Raw genomic sequence first — 15,493 nt, 5'->3', positions numbered from 1 at the left:
GGCATGTTTAGCCTGCAGAAGAGAAAGCTGAGAAGAGACATGATGAGGGCCATGTATAAAAATGTCATAGGGAGGAGGGAGCAAGCTTGTTTTCCGCTGCCCTGGAAACTAGGGCACGGAACAATGGCTTAAAACTACAAGAAAGGAGACGCCACCTGAACATTAGGAATAACTTCCTAACGGTGAGAGCTGTTCAGCAGTGGAACTCTCTGTCCCGGAGTATGGTGTGGGCCCCTTCTTTAAGCAGAGGCAGGATGGCCATCTGTCAGGGGTGCTTTGAATGTGATTCTCCTGCTTCTTGGCAAGGGTTGGACTGGATGGCCCATGAGGTCTCTTCCAACTCTATGATCCTTGTTATTTACACTGTGACGCAACAAGTTGCTATATAGTTTCCTGTGAACACCGCAAAACGCCAACATTTACAATTCCCTAAGCACCCTCATCCATTTTAGTAAGCATTACTTTGTTGGATGTCTTCAAGTCATTTCCAGATTATGGCAACTCTAAAGCAAACCTTGGCAACATTTTTCAAAGGGGTTTGTCATTGCCATCTTCTGAGGCCGCGACATGTGACTTGCCCAAAAATCACCCAGTGGGTTTCCACGACGCTGTGGGGATTCCAGCCCCGCTTTCAGTTCAATGCTATATAAAACTGGCTCTGTCAAAAGGAGGTTTACTAGAGATGGAAAAGAGAAACCTGGTGAGCATTTAAAGGGACGGAGCTTTGGAGATGAGAGTGTGACTTACCTAGGGTTCTTGTGCCCAAGAAAGGATATGAACCCCAGCATTCTAGTCCAGCATTCAAACCACTCCACCAGCACAGCAAATGACACTCTCCCCCATCACCAAAGCTCCCTCCCTTTAAAAGCTCACCAGGTTTCTCCTTTCCATCTCTGGCAATATAAGGACAACAATAATGACGCAAATAAGACTCATTCTGCCATTTTGTGTGAATCTAAAAGCTGGGTTCCTGGGCTAACACTAGAACCAATCCCAATACAGAAAGGGGGTTCTTTCTCCCCTTTCCACAATATAGTTTATCCTCTTCCTCAAAGAATTCTGCAACTCACCTGAAAGAAGTAGCAAAGTGTTCTTTCACCTTGCGTTCCCTCTTCATGGAGTCGAGAAGAGCTATGTTACTGTTCTCCCTGAATTCAGCTCATTTCCTCTGTCATGCTGGCCTGGGGCACTCTGATAAAGTCTCCGTTACTCTACACACACAGGATGAACAGTGGCTGGAAGATCTCATTCCTGGTGTGTTGGGTCACATGGGAGAAAGTAACTAGGGACTGCTGCTGGGATGAAGGATTATTCAGTGGGGAGGAATGACACATGGAGCCTCTATATGCAGGACTGAATCTTCCCTGCTATGCTCTAGGTCAGTGGTTCTCAACCTGGGGTCCCCAGATGTTTTTGGCCTACAACTCCCAGAAATCCCAGTCAGTTTACCATCTGTTCGGATTTCTGGGAGTTGAAGACCAAAAACATCTGGGGACCCCAGGTTGAGAACCACTGCTCTAGGTAGAATTGTGAGGAACTGAGATTTCACAGCCTTGGTATGACATTTTTCCATAAGCAGACCCTGAAGTAGTAAGAAGGATGATGGGACAATAGTTAATCTTCGGTGATGTTATTCATTATGGTGTGAATTATCAACCACAGTTGCACAGAGTATACCATTAAAAGAACAACAAATCAGGAATCTAGTTATAGATATTTCCAAGGCAGCACTCTTTCCCTGAGATTCTTCCTTTAGTAGTAAGCAGGCCCTGAGATTGGGGAACCTTATCTATAGGATTCTATACCAGAGTTAGGGTATGTGTAGATGTGTCTGGACCCCCCTGAGAAGTACCTAATAGGAGCTGCAGTCCATCTGGATGAACATGCATTACACAAAGTTCTCTGACTCTTTAAGGACCTCATCACACTAGAGAATGAATCCACTTTAAATCTGATTTCTGCCTCCTGTGGAATTCTGAGGTTTGTAGTTTAGTGAGCCTATTAAAGGCTCATTCCTAAACCACAAATCCCAAAATTCTGCAGGAGGCAGAAACCGGATTTAAAGTGGATTCATTCTCTAGTGTGATGAGGTCTAAGACTGTGCAGATGAGTTTTCAAAACTGGAGGTGGGCGTCATGGAAACATAAGCTGAATTCAGAGCTTCATTGACATCTCTTTCTCTGCCACTATTATTTAACTCTCATAGCAACTCTGAAGATTAGCCTTAATTGCGACCAATCCACTAAATTTATCATGGCCAAAAGATTATTTGATTCTGAGCCTCTTGGGTCATAGGCTAAATCCACTAGTATACCGCGCTCACTCCTCCTTCTCTTGTCAGTTTTATTTTCATTTCCTATCAAAGCATAATGTGGGCTTGTCTGTACCACACAGATATCTTTCAGCTACACAACTGTAACTCCATCCATACAGACATTAAACTATTCTGTGTCATACCTATCATGGAATGGGTCACACAAACCATATCTTAGATTAGGGGTGCCAAACACATTTTCACTGAGGGCCAAATCAGTCTTAGGTTTGCTCTCAAAGGACTGCTGAATCCATGGACTGAGAATCCATGGATACGGAGAGCCCACCATAGTTGTTTTACATAATGGCATAAATACCAATCTAGATCTCCAGATGTTATTGAATGACAATGCCAATCACTTGATTACCCACCATGTCGATTGGGGATAATGGGAATTGCAACCCAGAAGCACTTATGGCCCTGTAGTTGAGGAAAGGTCAAAGGACATTTTAAAGCTAGACATCATATCCATAAGCCTCGTATCTCAATTCAAATCCCACTATCCTGACTGAACAGTACAAACTGCAGCCTTACAGATATTACCGTATCATGGTTCCCATCAGCTCTAGTCATGATGTCTAATATGAGAAATACAGGAGTTGTAGTCTAGCATTGAGAGGGTCACATAAAATGACATGGTGGACCAGATTTGAAGTATGGGTCTTGACACATGCTCTAGATGCTCTCATCAGAAGTTGCTCCACTTCCATTTTGAAAGCTTCTCTGTATTATCCCACAAATACCTACCTGGGCACACAAACTATTCCCTGTTCAGACAATATGTACACAGTTGGTTAACATGTTTTAAACTTTGTGCTCTTGCATGTAGTAAAGAACACACTGGAAAACATGGTTGATTTGGAGAAATCCAGTACAGGTATATAAATTATATAATGTTTTCAAGGTAAACCAATCCATGCAAAGTGCAAGGGTAGGTGGGATATCTTCCCAGGAGATTTGCAGGACTTTTTGGAGGTAACATTGATGAATTTAAAGATGGGATTAAAGTTAACCTCTAAAACTGGCATAGACACCGAGAACTGGGAGGCCCTGGCCCTTGAGTGCTCTAATTGGAGGTCAGCTATGACCAGCAGTGCTGTGGAATGAAGTGGTACGAATGGATGGCGAAAGGGGAAGGCACATCAAGCCCACCCTGACCAGGACAATTTTCCAACTGGAAACCAATGACCTCACTGTGGAAGAACATGTGGATCAAGAATAGGGTTCCACAGTTATCTATGAATCCACCGCCAAGACACTGCACTTGGAGGGCCATCATACTCAGACAACGAGGAATCGCCTAAGTAAGTAAGGGTGGGCCGAATTATTGACACTTCTGATATTTTGAACTTCAACTTCAAGAAGCCACTGCCGACATGGATAAGTAGCAAGGGGCATGGGAATCGTAATATGGCATAGTAGAAGAGCAAATGATACTCTTTCTCTATATACAGATATGAAGTGCTGCTCGGTTTTCTAATGTGGGAGGACAAGAACTGGAGTACAACTCGGGAGAAGATTATTCAAATCCCTGTCCATCACTCAGTGCATAGATAAGTGGTTCTCAACCTTCTTAATGCCGCAACCCCTTAATACAGTTCCTCATGTTGTGGTGACCCCCAACCATAACATTGTTTTTGTTGCTACTTCATAACAGTCATTTTCCTAGTGTTATAAATCTAATATAAATATTAGATATGCAAGATGTATTTTCATTCACTGGACCAAAGTGGGCACAAATACCCAATGCAACCACATGTAAAAGCTAGTGGGGTTGGAGGAAGATTGATTTTGTAATTTGGGAGTTGTAGTTGCTGGGATTTATAGTTCACTTATAATCAAAGAGCATTCTGAACTCCACCAGCGATGATTTTGAACCTAATTTGCCGCACAGAACTGCCATGACCAACGGAAAACACTGGAAGGGTTTGGTGGACATTGACCTTGAGTTTGAGAGTTGTAGTTCACCTATATTCAGCGAGCACTGTGGACTCATGCAATGGTGGATCTGGACCAAACGTGGCACAAATACTCAATATGCGCAAATGTGAACACTGGTGGAGTCTGGGGAAAATAGACCTTGACTTTTGGGAATTGTAGTTGCTGGGATTTATAGTTCACTACAATTAAAGAACATTCTGAACTCCACCAACGATAGAATTGGCTCAAACTTCCCACACGGAATCCCCATGACCATCAGAAAATAATGTGTTTTCTGATAGTCTTTGGCGACCCCTCCAACACCCCTTCGCGACCCCCTCAGGAGTCCTGACCCCCAGGTTGAGAAACACTGGCATAGATCATACTCTCTCTTAGCTTCAGATGAAGACAAAGGCAAATCACCTCTGAACAAATCTTGCCTAGGAAGCTTCATGATAGAGTTGGAAATGACTTGAAGGCACACAACAACACGCAATGCAACATGGAAAGTGGAAAGGTTAAGATATAAATAGTTTCTCACGGTCTTTTGAGACGTAAGTGCAAAAGATGCACACACAGCATTGGACAAAATCGAGCAAGTCCCATATGAGGAATATTTTCAGAGTGAAACAAGAAAATACAGCCATAAATCCAAGCCCATCTGCACCCCTTGCCAATAGCAGGTGCAGATGCCAAGCATCTCTTACCAGCATCCTGAGATATGCACCAAGCTGGGAAAGGGATCATCGGCTTGGCTGTTGGGCTGGTCCTGTGGCTGCGGTCCTTGCCAGCAGGCAAGGAAGTTAACCAAAGCAGGGAACTGACTGGCGGGCAGTGGCTCTTTCGTAACCAGGGCCTAGGAAGAATTGCAGCATTGACCGCCCTCCCTCTGGGCTCTCCCAGAACAATATGTTTACTCACTGACTCAATCACCCGGCTACGCAATGAGTGCCCGCTATTGTGTACCACTTGAGATGGCTTTCTCCTGACTACCTAGCTTCACCGTCATGAAAACGGATATATTTACACTGTGATCATCCACAGCGGTTGAAGGTCGACACCAGAGAAACAGGCCAAATACATTACGGACATGACAAAGATAACCTGTGCTTCTTTGTCCTGCTTTTTATTACAGTATTTCATTTCCAAGAATCTGTAATGTATGCTTTGAAGGGGTGAAAAGGGTTTGCTAGCAAGGCTAAGGCAGAGAATATTATTGGCTACCTATTCACGTAAAGTTTTCTAATTTTCTTCTTAGCCAAAAAGGCTCCCACTGAGTATATATCAAAAATAATTAATAGTACAGTCTGCAATAGAGGTTCTGGTCTCGTATTTTGAGTGACAGTGACACAACAACGAAAGGGGGTGGGGGTTGAGGAAGTGGGGGGAAGCATACTGGGCATTAATGTATAGTCTGGTACATTTCAAGATGCTGGTTGAATAAGCAAAACTATGAATAATAGCAAACCCTATAGCAGTAGTTCCCAACCTGAGGGTCCCCAGATGTTTTGGCCTTCAACTCTCAGAATTCCAAATGGCTGGAAAACTGGCTGGGATTTCTGGGACTTGTAGGCCAAAACACCTGGGGACCCACAGGTTGAGAACCACTGCCCTATAGAAATAAAAGACTTCTGGCCCAAGAATACCATAGAACTGCACTGGAGAACTTAGAAAATGTCTAGAGAGAACATATTTTCTAAGCAGTGGACAAATGAAACTGCAGGTATGGGTCCTGTGGATATCTGAAACCCAGAATATGAAGCCTCAACCATAATGACGACAGCAAGCTCTCCAATGAGGACAAGCCAGGCTCAAATTGCTTCTGACTTATGTGACTCTAAGGTCCAAACTACAGTCTACTATTATAATGCAGACTGAACTGGATTATATGGCCATGTAGATTCATATAATCCAGTTCCATCTGCATTACATGGGTCTACATTGACAAGATAATGCAGTTCAATTTGGCAGTATAGATGGGACCTAAGACAGCACTATCACAGGGTTTTAAGATTAAGAATCATAGAATCCTAGAGTTGGGAAAGATCACTAGGGTTATCCGGTCCAACCTTCTTCTGTCATACAGGAACACACAATCAAAGTGTTCTTGACAGAGAACCATCCAGTATCTGTTTCAAAATCTCAGAGAAGGCGACTCCACTATCCTCCGAGGCATCCACTGCCAAATAGCTCTGAGGCTGAGAGAGTGTGACTTCTCCAATAGTTCTCCATGACCAAGCAGGGATTTGGACTCTGGCCTCCAGACTCATAGTCCAGTGCTTAAACCATCCCACAGTGTTTACCAAGCCCTAAAGTGAAGCAAGGGCTCATCTGAGGGTTCTTCTCCTCCACAAAGCTGGTTGGCGAAAATGCCTGCAATTGAGCCATGGAACGGTTCTATGTATGGTGTCAGCCAAGTAGGTCTAGAGCTCAGAAACTCATTAACTAGTTAGAAGTAAAACAGCTGTCTATAACATGTTACACGAGGTCATAATAAAGTCACTGTTTCTAAAGTTAGGAAGACAAAGGTAGATCCCCAAAAGCACATAATGAATAGAAACTAAGAAGTTACTCTATTGTCAGGAAGTTCATACCCACTTTCACCCCACCATTGCCTCTTCAGTCTTTATCTCTACCTGGATCTACACTGCCATATAATGTTTTCTAATAATAGTCTGACCCCCATATCTGCGGGAAACACATTCCTGGACCTACCAAGGAAATGCAAAACTGCAGATAATCATAACTGCAAACAGTATTTGGGCACCAGTAGACATTTGTAGGAAGGGATATTAGAAGCAAAGATGAAGTACTTTGGCCACATAATGAGAAGACAAGAAAGTTTGGAGAAGATAATGATGCTGGGGAAAATGGAAGGGAAAAGGAAGAGGGGCCGACCAAGGGCAAGATGGATGGGTGGTATCCTTGAAGTGACTGGCTTGACTTTGAAGGAGCTGGGGGTGGCCATGGCCAATAGGGAGCTCTGGCATGGGCTGGTCTGTGAAGTCATGAACAGATGGAAGTGACTGAACAAATTAACAACAACAAATGTGCTTTTGGACATGAAGAGAAGTTTCATGCCATTCTCTTAACAGTGCTAAGCATGTTTTGAATAATGGAAACACAACAAATAATACAACCAATTACTTTTCAATTGCTGTGACTTCACAACCACTAAATACTTTAAAACACCAAAAGTGAGTACTATTGTCATGGGACTGAATTACTTTTAATTTAATTTAATTTTAATTTTCCAAACTTTGGGAACATTACATGTGAAAATGGGAGGGGTGACAGAAGCCGCACTGCCATATCGTGTAGTTTCAAACTGCTTTATATGGCAGTGTAGATCCAGGCAGAGATAAACACTGAAGACGAAATGGTGGGGTGAAAGTGGGTATGAACTTCCTGACAATACATATGTGCATCATGTAGGGTCGAGGATAGGCAACTTTAACACAACAGAATAATTAAAAGGGATATATTCCAATTACTGTAGTGCGGTCCACCAGTAACATGCGAGACAATTGCCTTTTTGTGTCACAAAAGACCACCCCAGAGCTAACTATCGTATTTTTCTTGGAAACTGACCTGGTCTTAGGGGTCACAAATGGAATGAGAACTAGAGACAACAAGGGAGAGAAAGCAAAAAAAAAAAAAAAATTGCAAGAGGCCAGTAGTTGGAGTCTCCTCAAGGCAAAGGCATGACCTAGGGAAATGGGTGCCACGATGTTTACTCACAGAATGAAAGCATCAGAAGGTACTCAAAGGCCATGGAGTCCAACTATTCAAAAGTCATATAGGATTCATTCAAATTCTCTTTTTCTTCATTCTTTCTCTTTCACATACACACAAGCTTGTCCCCTGTTAGATTCTCAAGCTCTGAAGTAAGACATCTGGAGGACTGTACAAGTCAGTTATCCTGTGCCATTTTTCTTGAAATATCATACTTTATGGCAGGGGTCCTCAAACTAAGGCCCGGGGGCCGAATACGGCCCTCCAAGGTAATTTACCTCGCCCTCGCTCAGGGTCAGTCTAAGTCTGAAATGACTTCAAAGCACACAACAACAACAACAACAATCCTATCTCATCAGCCAAAAGCAGGCCCACACTTCCCATTGAAATACTAATGTTTATATTTGTTAAAATTGTTCTTCATTTTAATTATTGTAGTTTTTTGCACTACAAATAATATATGTGCAGTGTGCATAGTAATTCATTCATGCTTTTTTCAAAGTATAATCCGGCCCTCCAACAGTTTGAGGGACTGTGACCTGGCCCTCTGTTTAAAAAGTTTGAGGACCCCTGCTTTATGGCTATCCTGGTTTGGCTAGGATGTTTCCAATTAATCCTCTTGTCTTCCCACTTTTCAGATGTTTTTTAAAGGTCCTTGTTTCTCATTTCCCTCCTTTGTATCTCAGTTGAGTACAAAGTACAAAAGTAGTTTGTATTCACTTAGCAGGGATGAAAGGAAGGCTCTGAATCTTGTGCTTCCCAGTTGGCTCAGGCAAGAGCAAAATGCTTCAATATCTCCTTGCTCAGTGTTTCTCAACCTGGGGGTCGGTACCCCTGGGGGGGGGGGTCATGAGGAGATGTCAGAGGGGTCGCCAAAGACCATCAGAAAACACAGTATTTTCTGTTGGTCATGGGGGTTCTGTGTGGGAAGTTTGGCCCAATTCTATCACTGGTGGAGTTCAAAATGCTCTTTGATTGTAGATGAACTATAAATCCCAGCAACTACACCTCCCAAATGTCAAGAACATTTGCCCCAAACTCCACCAATGTTCACATTTGGGCATATTGAAGATTCGTGCCAAGTTTGGCCCAAATCCATCATTGTTTGAGTCCACAGTGCTCTCTGGATGTAGATGAACTACAGCTCCAAAATTCAAGGTCAATGTCCACCAAAGCCTTCCAGTATTTCCTGTTGGTCATGGGAGTTCTGTGTGCCAAATTTGGTTCAATTCCATCATTGGTGGAGTTCAGAATGCTCTTTGTAGGTGAACTATAAATCCCAGCAATTACAACTCCCAAATGACAAATCAATCCCCCCCCCCCCCCCCACACACACACACAACCCCACCAAATTTGGGCATATTGGGTATTTTTGCCAAATTTAGTCCAGTGAAAGAAAATACATCCTGCAGATTGGATATTTACATTGCGATTCATAACAGTAGCAAAATTACAGTTATAAAGTAGCAACGAAAATAATTTTATGGATGGGGATCAACACAACATGAGGAATTGTATTAAGGGGTCACGGCATTCAGAAGGTTGAGAAACACTGTCCTAGCTAATCTGTTCTTCTTCACTGATAATGTTTGTCATCTTGATCATACTTTGATACTGCTTGGCCGCATGTGACCGGTTTCCAACTGTGAAATGTTGGAGGGTATGTAATATCAGAATTGCAGTGCAAAGCCAATTTGCTCACTTACTCAATATTCTGAACACATACACCCTGTACATGCTGTAATTTAGAGGATTGATTTGAGGCAAGTTGTAGAGAACATTTTCTTCCTTATGGATGTGGTTTTTATTGTTCGTTCAGCTCCTCCAGTTTTTAAAAATATGGTTTGTTTTAACAGCCCGTTTTTCATTTGGTTTTATTATTAATCAGGGGTGGAAAGAAGCAACAAATCAAAGAAATAAAGTGAGGATGCAAAGAGGGATTCAGACCACATTTTGAAGACAACCGATTCACTGGAAGGGAAGCATACACAATAATGCTATAAGATAGATCAGTGTTTCTCAACCTTCCTAATGGCGTGACCCTCGAATACAGTTACTCATGTTCTGGTGACCCCCCAACCATAAAAGTGTTTTTGTTGCTACTTCATAACTGTAATTTTACTACTGTTATGCATCGCAATGTAAATATCTCATATGCAGGATATATTTTCATTCACTGGACCAAATTTGGCATAAATACCCAACACACCCAAATTTGAATACTGTTGGGGTTGGGAGGGGATTTATTTTTGTCATTTGGGAGTTGTAGTTGCTGGGATTTATAGTTCACCTACAAACAAATAGCATTCTGAACCCCACCAATGGTGGAATTGAACCAAACATGGTACACAGAACCAACAGAAAACACTGGCTGGGTTTGGTGGGCATTGACCTTGAATTTTGGAGTTGTAGTTCACCCAGAGAGCACTGTGGACTTAAACAGTGATGTATCTGGACCAAGCTTGGCACGAATCCTCAGTATGCCCAAATAGACCATGACATTTGGGAGTTGTAGTTGCTGGGATTCATAGTTCACCTACAATCTGAACACCACCAATGGTAGAATTGGGCCAAACTTCCCACGTAGAACCCTCATGACCAACAGAAAATATTGTGTTTTCTGATGGTCTTTGGTGACCCCTATGACACCTCCTCACGCCCCCCCCCCAGGGGTCCCGACCCCCTGGTTAAAAAACGTTGAGATAGATCAAGCAAATAAGCTACGCTACACATGGTTATCATGTTTTGTTTTGTTTTTTAAATAATCTGACCTGTATGGTTCTCTGAAGATCCAATATGGAGTAGTGACTTGAGACCAGAGACTGAATACTTGCTCAGCCATGAATGAAAACCACTGAGAGACCTTGGGCAAGCCATACTGTCCCAGCCTCAGAGGAAGGCAATGGCAACTCTCTTCTGAACAAATCTTGTTAAGAAAACCCTATGACAAGTTCACCTTACCACCTCAGCACATTGAGAGAGGAAAGCATGGGGGACCGTCCCTTTAATGGAGAAAATCGTCCCTTTGGAGTTCTGCCTCCCCATCAGACTCACACATGGAAACTTAAGATTTTAAATCAGGAGAAACAACATTATCCGAAAAACAAGAACCTCACATTAAAGGAGACTGACACCAGCTTAAAACCAGTTCTTTCCATGGGATCCTATGGTTCTGCCCCAAACCCCATAGAACACAAGAGGAAGTGATTCAGGTTAAAACCATTGCTTTCCAATGGGATCCTACTGTTCTGCCTCAAAGGTGATAGGATACAAGAGACAGTGATCCAGGTTAAAACCATTTCTTTCCATGGGATCCTGTATCAAAGCCCATAGGGTACAAGAGACTGATGATGATTGGGCAACGAAACAGGATGGGAAACTCTTGGTGGTTCCCATCACAACTGTTTTCAGTTGTAAAGATGAGAGTAAGTGTGATAAGAAGTAGGAGCTCTAAACACGATTGCTGGGCTGTGTTCAGAGATCCTCCTGTTGGGACATTTCAGCCTCTTTCCAACCCTGGAACATGTGATGAGCTCCGTGCCTCTCTATGCTTGAAAAGAAGCTGAAGTGTTCTACCAGGGGGAAATTTCTCAATGTGATGAGGTCGATTGCCATAGTTCCCTCCTTTCAGGACACTTTCAGGAATCCACGACATGCGAGTGTGAAGAAGAGCAAACCACTGACTACCTGTTGCAATGCAACCTGAGCCCTGCCACATGCACAATGGAGGACCTCCTTGCAGCAACACCAGAGGCACTCCAAGTGGACAGATCAAAGGACATTTAATCAACTACCAAGCTCACCAACTTTGTGTTTTGTTTGTCTGTTTGTTTGTTTTGTTAAAAACGTAATACAACTATTTGGTTGCTCCTGACATGATAAATAAATAAATAAAGGACACTTCTGCCTCTTTTCAACCACAGAGGGCTATGCATGACAGCCAGAAGTCATTTAACTAATGTGATGAGCTCCGTGCTTCTCCATGCTTGAAAAGAGGATGAAGTGTCCTACAAGGGGGAAATTTCTCAATGTGATAAGGTGGTAAGTGTTGCCATAGATTGGAAATTATTGGAAGTCATGAAACAGCAACAAGGTCAACCTATGAACACAAGCAAAATGAACTTGTCTTTCCAAGGAAGTCTGTGCTGTGATCAACACTCTACTTCTGTCTGAGGTAGTTCTAATGTGATTTATTGGGGATGCTATTAAAAACCGGATGCTTCTAAATAAAACTTAATTCAATTTACTGAAGACCAGCTCACTGTCAAATTGGAAAGCAGAGAGAAAAAAACCAGCCTTGGATTTCACTCAAGGCGTGGAAAAAGTGGATTTGGGGTTCAGGTTCCAAAATTCCCCATGAAGCTATGCTGGCTGGAGCATTTTGAGAATTGTGGTCCATTAAAATAAATCTCCCTAAAAACTATGATTTTTTTGGTAAGTCTCACTGGATTAAAAGGATGTTGGACCTCTGTGGGCCCCTTTCTTCTCAAACCAGACCTTCAGAGGGAAAAATAAGTTGCTGTCCAGAATGCAAGAGACTGTTCAGAGTGTATAGATACCATGCCCTGCTATCTGTATGGCGATCTAGGGCTTATCTATGGGCGGCCTCCGCCAATCTCTCTGACCTCCTGCACTGCAGCTGTGCAAGGATGGGAGGTTTTCCGTCCCAGCAGAACACAGTGTTCCATAACTCAGGAAATCTCATGGGAATTGGGCAACCGCTTAAGAATAGCAGGCTGGGCTCTGGAGGTCAGGAACAGGACTTTTAAAAATAGGATCTGTCAAGATATCAGTGCTTTCAAACTTCCTTCTTTGCACAGACCGGCCATTCGAGCAACAAATGTGAGTTTTGCGGATTTTCATTGGGCCCAGCCAATGAATTTGCAAGCTCCCTCTCTCGCTTTGCTCTGCAAGGCACAGATCATCCTAGCCAAAAGGAAAAATAACCCAGTCAGTTTCCTTTTTGTCCTGATTTACAAGTAATGTCATTTCCTGATTCTCACCCACCCACCCGCTTTTCTCCCGGCTTGAGTTTCCCAGCATTGCTTGGAATAGGAGCTGGTAAGCGTGCGGGAATGTCAGGAACCTGGGAATTTTCTTGCACCTCCCTCTAGCAGGGCTTTTTTTTTTTTTTTTTTTTTTTGAGGTGGGAAAGTGGAAACCCTTTCCCTCAAAATTGCTGCTTAAGTGAAACCCCATGAAGGCGAAATCAAAGGGTTGGAAGTCTCTCTCAGAGAGCTTGGCTTTCATTACGTCCCTGGGAACTCTTCGTAGCAAATGTTCGGTAACTGCCATCCCACCACAACCAGCAGCCTGATCAATGTGGGGATTTTACACAATTACAAACAGATACAAGTCAAGAGGTCATAAATACACAGTCCAATTTTTGCAGCTAGTACTAACCCTGTTTACCCTGACATAAATGCCACTTCTTTTAGGAGGAAATTACGTTAGCTTAAACATCGAAAGGGTTGCCAGCACATAGGGTTGGAACCAGAGGGATGTCTAGAACCACAGACAGGCAGCTTGATTGTAGGCCTGTCTATTTCAAAGGGCCACCGAGTTCAGTGAGAATGTAAATATTGGTTTGCAGTCTGGGAAGGTGCTACATGGAAGCGATACTTCATTTCCTGTCCAGGAACATGCAGCATTGTGGGGATGAATGCTGAGCAGACCTGCAAATACACTGAATTACACTGAATGCAAAATGTCCAAATTGGGCACCTGCCTCAGAGCTTTTTAAAGTTTTTCCACTCACAACTCCTTTTTGCCCTAGAATTTTTAATGTGATCCCAGGTACTACATTTGATCTTAGCCAAAAGGCCAAGAAGCGATAAATAAAACATCTAAAGATTAAAGAAATGCAACAGAAAATACTGACAAAATGGTATAGAACTCCCGTGCAATTGTCACATATTACGAAAACGTGCCCAAAATTATGTTGACACAACTGCGGAAAAATAGGAACATACACCCACATGTGATGAGAATGCAAAAATAAAATAAAAAAGTTCCATGAAATAATCAGGAAGGAAATGGAGGAGCTATTAGGGATAAATATAGAATGGAACAAGACTCAATCTTTCACCCAGAAATTGGAAAGTAAAGGGGAATATAAAGAAAGTGAGGAAATAATAAAACACATGATAGAGGCAATCAAAGCCTCAGTGTCCCTGGGCTGGAAGGACAACAAGAAATGGGATATAAAAACTTGGTATAAATATCTAGCAGATTACCTTCTCCAAGATTATATTAGCGAAAGGAAAAGTTACTATACAACGGGTCAAAGCAGAAGGTCATGGGAAGCAAAATGGAAGGGTCTCATTTACAGAATAAAGGGAAAATATAAATATACAGTGTTAAATAAGACTATTCTCATGATTGAACAATTGTAATAAACACAGCAAAAGTACTTAACTGTTCCTGGGCAGGCGGTGGGGGGGGGGGGTTGTGGTGGAGGTGGAATTGGGGAAAATAATGTTATTTGAATGTTAATTTCAAACATGGTATGTTTTTATGTATTATACAATAAAAAATGGGGGAAAATGTGATCCCAGTTATATAGGTATACAAAGCAGGTATAAAAATCAAACATTTACTGATAGCAAATACGTACTTTCAGGCTACTTTCCCTTTTTATGGAGTACCACTGAAGTATTTTCTGCAGAGCCCACTGTAAACACTACACATTATTGTCTAAAACAGCCATTAGGTGGCATTCCAGTAATCTTTTACTGTTGCTGAATTTTTAGTGTCTCCAACATTGATCAAAGGTGACCCCATTTGGAGTCAGGACTAACAGTTTAAGACAGTGGTTCCCAATCTTTGAGCCTCCAGGTGTTTTGGACTTCAGCTCCCACAGTTCCTAACAGCTGGTAAGCTGTATGGGATTTCTGGGAGTTGAAGTCCAAAACACCTGGAGGCCCAAAGGTTTAAGACAGTGGTTCTCAACTTGGGGTCCCCAGATGTTTTGGCCTACAACTCCCAGAAATCCCAGCAATTCGTCTTTCCCTGATCCTACTGAGAAGGAGAAAACTGAATTCTTTCTTCTCTTCCCATCCCCATGAATCTGCTTTTACATTCCAAACTATTTTTTTAGTAATATAAGTAAGCTGAAGATGAAAGGGAACAGTGCAAGGAGGAGGAGAGAAAAACTGGGGGCACTTTAAGAGCAGCTGAAAAATGGGATGACAGAGAATTCATCCTGACGAGAGTGTTCCTGCCAGATTGGTAAAGCTGAGGAAGTATTTATTTATTTATTTCCTATATTTATACCCCACCCTTCTCCCCCCAAAGGAGGACTCGGGGCGACCTAACAAAAGCATCATACAATGCTAGCATCATAAAAACAACCACAGTACAATCAAAATATTAAAAATTAAAACAACAATTAAAACAATTAATTAAGACACATCCATTAAAATCAACATCCAAAAAACCAGTCCGGGTCAATTCATTGCCATAAGTTCTGTGATCTTCTTTCACTTGCTGCTCACTGATCAAACGCTTGGTCCCATAACCAGG

General features: G+C 42.4%; 1 protein-coding gene across 5 annotated transcripts in view; it reads right to left on the bottom strand.

Moving 5' to 3' along the window:
- The window catches only part of TNS2 (tensin 2), a 182,533-nt gene that overhangs the window by 98,599 nt on the left and 68,441 nt on the right, over positions 1 to 15,493 (bottom strand). The window contains exon 1 of one of the 5 annotated variants that reach the window (XM_067464234.1): positions 1,071 to 1,117. The exons of the other annotated variants lie outside the window; for them this stretch is intronic. The gene's annotated coding sequence lies outside the window, so the exon portion shown is untranslated. Of the gene's footprint in view, positions 1 to 1,070; positions 1,118 to 15,493 lie in introns of those variants that run through there. 5 annotated transcript variants of the gene reach the window in all.

This window comes from Anolis sagrei, chromosome 2 (assembly GCF_037176765.1).
Source record: "Anolis sagrei isolate rAnoSag1 chromosome 2, rAnoSag1.mat, whole genome shotgun sequence".
Taxonomy (NCBI): domain Eukaryota; kingdom Metazoa; phylum Chordata; class Lepidosauria; order Squamata; family Dactyloidae; genus Anolis; species Anolis sagrei.
The sequence above is the reverse complement of the archived record's forward strand: the minus strand, read 5'-3'. Positions and strand labels throughout refer to the sequence as shown.